This window comes from Neodiprion virginianus, chromosome 3 (genome assembly GCF_021901495.1).
Source record: "Neodiprion virginianus isolate iyNeoVirg1 chromosome 3, iyNeoVirg1.1, whole genome shotgun sequence".
Lineage (NCBI taxonomy): Eukaryota > Metazoa > Arthropoda > Insecta > Hymenoptera > Diprionidae > Neodiprion > Neodiprion virginianus.
This window is the reverse complement of record NC_060879.1, coordinates 19,272,303-19,282,264: the sequence shown is the minus strand read 5'-3', so window position 1 is coordinate 19,282,264 and position 9,962 is coordinate 19,272,303.

Here is a 9,962-nt window from a genome sequence, read left to right as displayed (position 1 = left end):
TCCATATGACGAATACTTCGGATGTTATATTTACTGTCCAACAATATCAAACGAGATATTATAAAACTGTATGGGATCTCTTCTTTGGTATCGTACGAAGTGATCCATGCGTATGTATAAAATTGAAGGACGGAGCATTCGAATTGGTAAAAGACCAACTGGGCAGTGAAATTTTCATCAAAAATATGAAAAGTGGCATTATTCCGAAAAAAAATGTCATGTTTTGTACTTTATCGATTTGAAAATTTGAACCGCATTTCACGTCGACATTTTATACCACGTACTGAAAGAAGTAATACCGATTTTCTAATTAAAAAAAAAAAAAAATTCAATACATGCGGGTTATCTGTCTGTCCGTTGCCGCTTATGAGGTCCACATAGTTCATTAAACAACGGGCAAATTACGTCACCAGGCGTATAGTATACACGAAATTTCAGAGAAAATTACGGTGTTAGATTGAGGACGCAAACAGCGTTTGCACATAAACGACACCTAAGACAAATCGCATGGGAGTGATGAAGAAACTCACATTATCCGTCTATGTTTAAGCCGATCTGTAGTTCGTCGCTTACAGCACATTTGCAACTTCGAGGCAAGTGGTGTGCAAATTCAAAGTCTCCTAGGAATTTGCGAACTTACTGCGTGATGTCTCATGAAACGATTATTTCACAATTGAATGATTAAGTTATTTCGACCTCGTTTCAGTTCATTCGTCATCCGCAGTTTACGACAGTTTCACAAGCGAAGATCCATTTTTCGCTCTCTCCGACATACTGCGCTAATGAGATTTCAAGGAGATGATTTTTTCCGACATATTCGGAGTAATACTGACTTCCCTTGCGATTTACAATTTTGATGAAATAATTTCCCCAACACTACCGTTACTCGGATGATGGTGAATTTTTTTCCGAAGAGTATTCATAAGTCCAACATTTCAACCCAAGACCGATGAAAATTTTTTACAGTTGTTTCGTTCCGTTGTGAAATTGTCGTTGTTACGTAACCAGGTAATCGATTAAACGCATTCATCAACAAATTACGACCGTTTCAGGAAACGTGGATTTCATCGTAGTTACGTCCGTAACGTAATTACTTCACCGTGTTTCCTCAACTCTTCTTTCTATTTCTGCATTTCCTATAACCGCCAAAATTGATTTACACATCATCCTTCTAGCAATAAATTTCGCTGTATGAAATACAGTTGCATTAGCACAGGAGAGAAAATCGAATGCTTAGAAAACATCAACGACGATACCTTCTGAAGTAGATAAGATTTATCTGTTACTTCTTATTAAACCTGCCTTGTGGCTTACACATCGCGATGATACACCTGTGTCGTATCCGGATGGTCCGCGGTGTGTTTACATTTCCTCTTATCAGTCATTGCAAAATATTTATCTCTCGCCTCTGTCCTACCCGTTCAAACTAACCGCCTTCTATCTTTGTTCACGCCGTCGTCGGTTGCTTCGCTACGGTGACTTGGATCTTTGCTACGTACCATCAAGTCGCACTGCATATAATGTGAATCTCGGATATAATTAGAAGTAGGTATAAACACTCTTGTTTCTAATGCCGACGAGCTGCATGATCTATTTGATAACACTCACACCTCACCACCCTCTACGTGTGTAATTTTAGGTGGAAAGTTTCTTGTACGTTTCAGAGAAGACATTGGTACCCATTTCTGTAAGATTTATAATATTTCACGTTACAGATTTACATACGTCCGTACGTGGCACGTAACCGTCAAAATAATGATTCAAGTTGAAAATAGTCTGGAATTAGGACACTGTCATCGGTTACTTTCAAGGAGGCTAGATGGCCATTGATTGATACTTCTTATTGAATTTGTTTATCAAATTATTATATAAGTAGACTGCGAAGATCTTCTTAATGATAAATAAATAGTGAATATCGGAATTATAAACAAGTTTAGATATCGATGCTGAGTTTCAAATCGATTCGGAATGGTTGATTATCTGGTAGATTTGTTAGATTTGACTCCACGATTATTCATTTTATTCATGATACTATACGAATTCACTAGAAGATTATTTTTTTATCGTGTCGGTGTCGTTAAATATTAAATTTTACACAATTGTACGAATACTGCTCGTGTACGATAAAAGGCAGTATTGAAATGCGTAACTACTCGAAAAAAGCAAATCTGGTTCACCGACTTTTTAGAAAATAGTCTTCCGAATAAAATGCTATATCGTATACCACACAAAATCGAACGATGCTACTGGATTGTTAATCATTTGACAACGATTTGAAACGAAGCATCGATATGTTAACTTTACTTTATACCTACGGTATTATCTATTTATTTAATTTAAAACGAGATGTTCGTAAACGTTCGCATGAGATCAAATCTCTCCTTCTATATTCGAGCAATGCATCTAATTCAATCAAATAAATATGAGACGGACAAATCTTTTTTCGTTGTGCACAATGCACACTATTGCATAAATTCAACGGGATTATGACCAATTCAAATCCCTTTCTTTTCGAATCAATCGGTCCTCAGGTTTTCAAATACAGCCCGTGTTCTCGGTTGGACATAGTTTATTTCGGACATGATTATTCGTAAGTTACATTTGCGTGGAAAATTAGCAGTTTCACAATCGTCCTAGAAATTGACTCAGTTGCTGTACGATGTCGTAAAGTTTCATACGTACATTATGCTGATTGTGAAAGGGAATTAAGACAAAAAAATTGCGATTGAGTTATCTGTGAAAACAATACGGTTACCGATTAAACTGCACCCTGTAGTTACAGATTCCTTTCTTGCAATTTATTTCTACAGCAGCTGCGTCGGATTTTCATAATCAAAGTCAATCAAGATTAGATCGATCCAAAACCCTTTGTCAAGCACATTCAATCTCTCTTGAGAGCCATAATCTGCGTAGAATTTAATTGAATACGAACACTCACTGACGTGGCAACATTTTTAACGGTGGATGTTAACGGCTGTACTTACATGAAAAGAGATAAAAAATATAATCGGAACAATAACACTAAATGTAAAATCGTACTTCAAGTTACGTAATCAGAGATCGAAACGTTCTGTAAGTTGAACTTGACATAAAATTAGACCAGGACGTCATCGAACGCTTGCACAATCTATGGGTAAATTTCGAAACTGATGCTAATTCTTATGGTCTCGACTCGTTGGACCAACGTAATACGATTCGAGTTGAAAAAGCAGTTATTTAAGAGCGGCAGCGTTCAATGATTTTATTGCGCGTTAGTTCGTTACAATTGTAACATCAGTATCAAGTGCGGAACGCGTTAATATAAATTTATTATTGGATGTAAGCATCTTTCGGGTGGTGAGAAAATAGTTGCATTTGTTTCAGTAACTAGAAAGATCTAGTAAACTGGGTATCGTTACGATAATGATTAAAATACTCTAGAATCACAACAAAATGCGGTACAAGCAACTATTTACTGCAATTATAATTGTCGATACTATATTTTACGTTCTTCTCTACATTAAACCGGTTTGATTAGTTAATCATATTCCTTTAATTAAATAAGGTAATGACATCAATATTTTGTTACCTATTCGGTTTAGTCGTAGGTGAAACAAAGCGTCATGGATAACTTTGAATTGTTAATATTATGGTGAAAATATTAGTCTCGATTCTTTTGTTATCACGCCGCCATTTTGAATGTCGGTATTTTCCCAAACGTGTTGAAACTTTTCCAGAAAAATAAAATCATGAGTGAAAAATGTCCGAATAGAAAAAAGCAGTCCTTGAGGACCGAGGTGAAAGGAAAGTAACGCCTTGACTTTGTCGATTTCACTTGATTATAGTTTTTAAAATCGGCTGGACAGTATATTCATTCGCGTATTTTTCAATATCCGTAGAGTATTAACATTTCTTCTTTCAACTCGCGCGGCTAATGTTCAAATAAGCAGCAAGAACCGATGTTTTTAGGTACGGATCTATTTTCGATGACGTAGGCTACGACTAAACCGCACAGATAATCTGTGCAAGGTGCTCGCGATACTTGTGGAGTTAAAGCTGATTGTTCGAACAATCACGAAACAAGCTTGAACGTGTTTGTCACTAAAACTAAAACTAGATTTGAGAACCAAATAGGATACTCGGAACGTCAATTCTTTGTGGATGAATTCGTTTGAAGTATCGATCTTGAACTGAAACAATTTACTCGTGAGAAAAATTTCTAATATGTGTGAACTCAACCAGTGTTCCGTATAAAAATACTTGAGGACTCGAATATCATCGTATTGAAAGTTGTCGGAATAGTTTTTTTTTCTTTTTATTTTTTTTTATGTTAAATCCAGGAGATTGGATAAAGGAAAATTGGTTTGATTGTGTCGTGTTTCATGTATTCGATACCAAAGAATAGCGCAAATTTGTTTTCCATTTTACAACCTCGGTTCAAATATATTACGCGTACATCGTTGGCCTAGGGCGATTAAAATGAAAGACCTTGTGGTATTCGGTACAGGATAACAACTAGTTGGATGAAAAAAAAAAGTTTAGCTGCTAGCAATAGACACGATCGGAAGATCGCGTTGCTAGTTCCGAGTAGCTTACAATCGGTTTAATTTGTTTGATATTCGAAGACGAGAGACCGGGGCAAACTATCGTACGAGAATAATTTCCAAGTGGCGAACGATACCGAGATAGAAACAGATACGCTAAATTGAGAAATTGAGGTCCTGTATCAAATTTTGAAATTTTACGAAAATTCGTACAAACTTCTGCGAATGATGAATTTTGTTAGAAATTCGGGCTGCCGCCATTACGTAACCGAAAGTCGACGGTTGTTTAGCAAGATTGTGTATAATCTTCACGGAATAGTTGATTTTATCGCTAAATTTCAATCGCACCGATTTGTCCGTTTTTTCGATATTAAGGATATAGGTAACCAAAAGTAGTAGAAGTTTACTTGAAAAGTTTCCTGACGTTTCTTTGAAAAAAACTTCACGCATCGTTAAAGTTTTGCCCAAGTCGGTCAAACCATTCCTATGTAATTTAGGATACACGAAATAATAATTGAAAAGTTCAAAAATTCGTCATTCCGTAACCGGAAGTATTCACATACCTGTGTGAGTGATGATACATACGTGTTAAGTAGCAGATGATTTATTTTTCATTGCGTGGTAACGTTTTTCGTTTAAAAATACAATAGGCTTTTCATTTTACGATAGTGCCTAATGGGTGTTGTGGCTGTGATTGGAAATAAATTACATGCCGCTGTTTTATTTATTCATTTATTTTTTGTTATACGAGTGTCTTCCGCCACTTCTAGGTAATTCTTGCGGTAATATTAGGTCGGCACGCAGTAATAAATTGACGTTAACGGCTTATTTGACTGATGCACTGTAGTCAACTACGCAAACAAATTTATCGTTGAATAACCAGAAAATTTATTATTGCGAATGGCAAACATTAGCACACTGAATACAAACTAAAACTATGTAACAGAATTTTGTCAGCGGCTGTTCATATTTACGCTTTTTCCACTCGAATAAGGAAGTATCTTGATTAGATATTTGACCGAAAATTTAACGAAGGCTACCCTAATCAAGTTCTAAGAAATGCTCCTAATTTCGTGCAATCTTATCTCGCAACAACACCGTAATCAGCCTTCGAACGCGAGACGAATGCATTTGACCGTTTCCTTGGTCCTCGTTTTTTTGGTTGTACTGTTTATGAAATTTCAAAAGCTCCTTGTTATTCATGATAGTATCGTAATTTTCTAACGAAAGTTAATTGATCGTGAATTTGACCGATTGGACAGAAATCATCACGGACGGTCATGACACACGTGCTGGAAAGCCGAACGAGATCGTTTGAGTTTAAAAACTTCGGCTTTCTGTTTCTGTGACGAAAGTTTGCATTTCGAGAATATTTCGAAACAGTAGTTGGAAAATATTCTGAGAAATGTTACTTGTGCAAACAATCTAGCGATAAGAAGCTGAAGCTTTTATGAGAGGCGCATAATCTGAAAATTAGTCTAAAGACTTCTTGACGTAAAAATGATAGTTCAAACCTGAGAATGGAATGAAACTTCCGCTGCGGAAATCTTTCATAATGTTGTCGAACTTCTGCAAAAATATGATGCATAAAGAATGATTGTTAGTTTCGTGATACAGATCCGGATGCTCCGGAACGAATCATCAGTTTACGCTACGTGTTGCGCAAATATTATTACTGAGTCATTTTCATATCCCCACGGGAATGACGAACGTAAAAGATTACATTTTGTAATGTCAGATACTTGTGCAATCTTATTATTTTCTTTTTTTTATGTTACCGAAGAGAGTTCTAAACATTAATCAGTTTCCGAAAGTATTTATGACATTGATATTCAATCATTTCAATTATCTTTTTAGCCGGCTTTAATATATTTACATGATAACTTAATTATAACAGGCCAGCGGAATGAGTTTTGAGGGTCAAATACAGAAAAATAATGGTTCACGTGATTTAAAAAAAACTTGTTTTCTTGGGGGTTTAGTCGTTGAGTGGAATTTTAGAAAATCTTTACTGGATATTCACAAGTTGAATGAATAAGAATTTTGGTTACAAGATTTCAAGGTTTTTCAACGGTTGTAATTTCAACTTGATAAATGATAAAAGTGCGTCAAAATCACAGATTCCCATAAGACCTCATGTCAAGTGCTTCGAAATAAAATTTTTAACATCTTCTTTCAAAGTCAACCAAAGGTTACAAAAATTTAAAAGGTAAAACCCGTGGATAATAAAGTAGGATAAAACCCGTGCTTCGATGATTTAGTCATCTTTTGATATTAGTTAAGTAACAATAGTTCAGAGCGATTTTATCTTGCCAGATACATGTGGGACTCTTACCTTTTATTGACCTAGCTTCGGATCACCTTCCATGGAAGTCCCAGCCAAATGAGAATGTATAGATTAATTAAAAAAAAAGACTAGTTATACTAATGAAATTGTATTGATACACCACAAATATTCTCAGCTTTTATTTTCTGGGAAAAAATTCCCGAACTCGTAACGATTGCGACGAAAAAGCTGTAATACGAGGATAATGATAACATCCAGATAACCACTCATTGAATAAATGAGTCGGTTTCAAACACGTGCAGCACTGATAAATAAGCCTTCCGCTCCATGAACGGTCATTTATATGTCACACTGTCCGCAAAACGTTGACGATATAATAAAGGAGAAAACATTTACTGTCGTAATAAATATTGTACGTACGTATAATGACAATGAATGCCATTTTGAACATTTTTTTTTATGCCACATAAGTGGAGGTCCCTGCACTCTGGTTCTATTGAATTACAGTAAAATTGAAAAAATTGGAATATCATTTTTGAAGAATGTTCGCGTTTCCGCCGCTGTAACTCGTTACAAATCAGACTTACAAAAAAAGGGTTTATACAAAAAATGCAGGGAATTCAGCCTTCTTCAAATTTGTATCAGACATTTTGTCGTAGGATCAAGCATTGAGGAATTATTTTGAAAAAATCACTTTTTCATACCTTTAATTTAAAATTATCTCTACAGCACGTTTTGTAGGGCAAAGGCCTTTTTCAGTTCCTAATGACTAGGCTATTCATAGCTGCAGGTTGATTAGTGTCACTCAGGCATAGCGAACTCGAAAAACCAGAAAACTTTCGTGGAATTGTCTACCATCGTCTGTCAACAGCGTCACGAATGCCGTAACAAATCAACACTAGACAGGTAAATGAGATATTCGCACTCGAATGCAAGACCCGCTAACGGCCGTACATTTCTTCTAAGACAATGAATTAACTACACTGAGAAAAATTTCATTTGTTATGGTAAATAGAAAAATTAAGTTGAACAGGTACCGTAAAAAAAACTGTTCGAATATTGTTGGTATTACGAAAAACGAGGTACGCCTAACTATTTTGCGCTATTGTCGATCCTTTTTTGGTAATTGCAACGCAAAATCGGTTTGTTAGGTTTGCTCTACTTGTTTAGTTAAACAAGGCTTTAACGTCAATTTATTGCTGCACAAGCATTAAATTTTCGCAACAGTTGCAACAAAATATAGTAACAGTGATCGTGATGAGAAAGAATAGTAACGGATACTAGACTTTCCGGCTACAGCTAGAAAACTAATTTTCAATTTATACCTAGAACTATATTTTTCGATTGTGGTAAAAAATGAAAATAGTTGAGGACCGAGCTGTTTTAACGGTACCTGTTCAACTTAATTCTTCTATTTACCATAACAAATGAAATTTTTCCCAGTGTAGTTAATTCATTGTCTTATTGTTAGAAGAAATGTACGGCCGTTAGCGGGTCTTGCAGCGTTTATCACAATTCTTTCTAATCGTCATTGATATTCTATTGTTTTTCTGCCGTTTCTTATATCAGTTCGATTGCTTATTATACCTATGCTATCGTAGTAACTATAATTGTTTTCACCGCTGTACCGGCGATGATTTTCATTGTTGTTCCCACTGGTTTTCTTCTATTTTATTTTATCTAACTATTTTATTATTTCTATATTTGCGACGTAATGCGTTCAACTTTATATCTTGTTTGCTTGTGTCGTTTCACAATAACGCTGTTTAAGTTGCTCCGACTGAAAGGCTAATAAACACGATTTCCTATCTCACACACTTTGCACAACGTGTAATGTTGGATCATCGAGTCAAGTTTTTCTCACTCGAGCAGCTTACTACACTACGAGTTCACCGTAGTCAAAGATTATTCTTTGTGAAATGAAACTCATCGTCGGTTATCTTTTATAAAAATATAAGGCATTGAAATTCTGCAATCTCATTCTCAGGGTTCTCGGATTAGTCGATTCTGCGATTGAGCATTATTAAAAAAATTCCTAAAGCCTTTTCATCATTATCCAAAATAATATCGAGAAGTTTCGTTGAACTATTTACACTGACAGAACTTTCTAATTGTGATTACAAAACATTTTTTCTTGAAATCTATTCTCGTTTTCTAACATAAACGGGAAATGTAGTTCTGAATACAAAATAAAAATTAGATTTGTAACTGTCACCAGAAAGTCTAGTACGCGTCATATACTTTTATTTTGATTATGGTTACTGGTACTATATTTTTTTTGTAAGTATAACAATAATTTGATGTAATAGTACGACAATGAATCGATGCTTCGGCCTTGTTTAACTGAAAAAATATTTTTAACCGAACAAACAGCGCAATGCATTGAAATGATACCCATTTGACGTCATCTTTCTAATAACTATAAAAAATGAAATTTTTCTTAGTGTAATCCACGGCATTCCTTTCACTTAATTTATTCCAGCAGATAATCTTTGTCGACAGGTTCGTAAATGTGTTTAAAAAAAAATCATCACTTGCCTAATAAACCAAAAACAAGACAAAAATTTTTGTATTCCCTGCGAGATGATGAAAATACGTCGTCAGGCTTCCAACTATACTGAAAACCTTATCGCTCTTTCGACGATGCCGAAATGTGTTTGACAGAAAAACTACATCGTCTCTATTTCAGCTGTCTTACCGCCAAACTATAATTCCGATATTATATCTCCGAGAGACAGAGAAGAAGAAAAGAAAACAGTAAAAAAATATTCAACTCCGAGAAAATTGCCGGTTGTAGATAGCGAGGCACGTTTGATCTAGGGAGTTACTGTCGGGGAAAATTACAGTGATACCGGATCCCAATCGTTGACAATGAACCATCACAAAAAATCGCATTATCGATTCCGAAAGTGGCGACACGAAATATTCCCCACCGTGATCATTTTCAAATAATGAGATCCCCTCACCCGCCTGGAAATATGTGTGAGCACATATATTTGTTTCACGCAAACTGTATGATTCTTACGTGTTAGATCAATGAGGAACGTATGCTACGTACATGCGTGCCTCAAATACGATTGGATGAGTGCGACATATATTTGCACATATTATATCGAATCTGCATATAAGCGTAATATTGTTATTAACATATT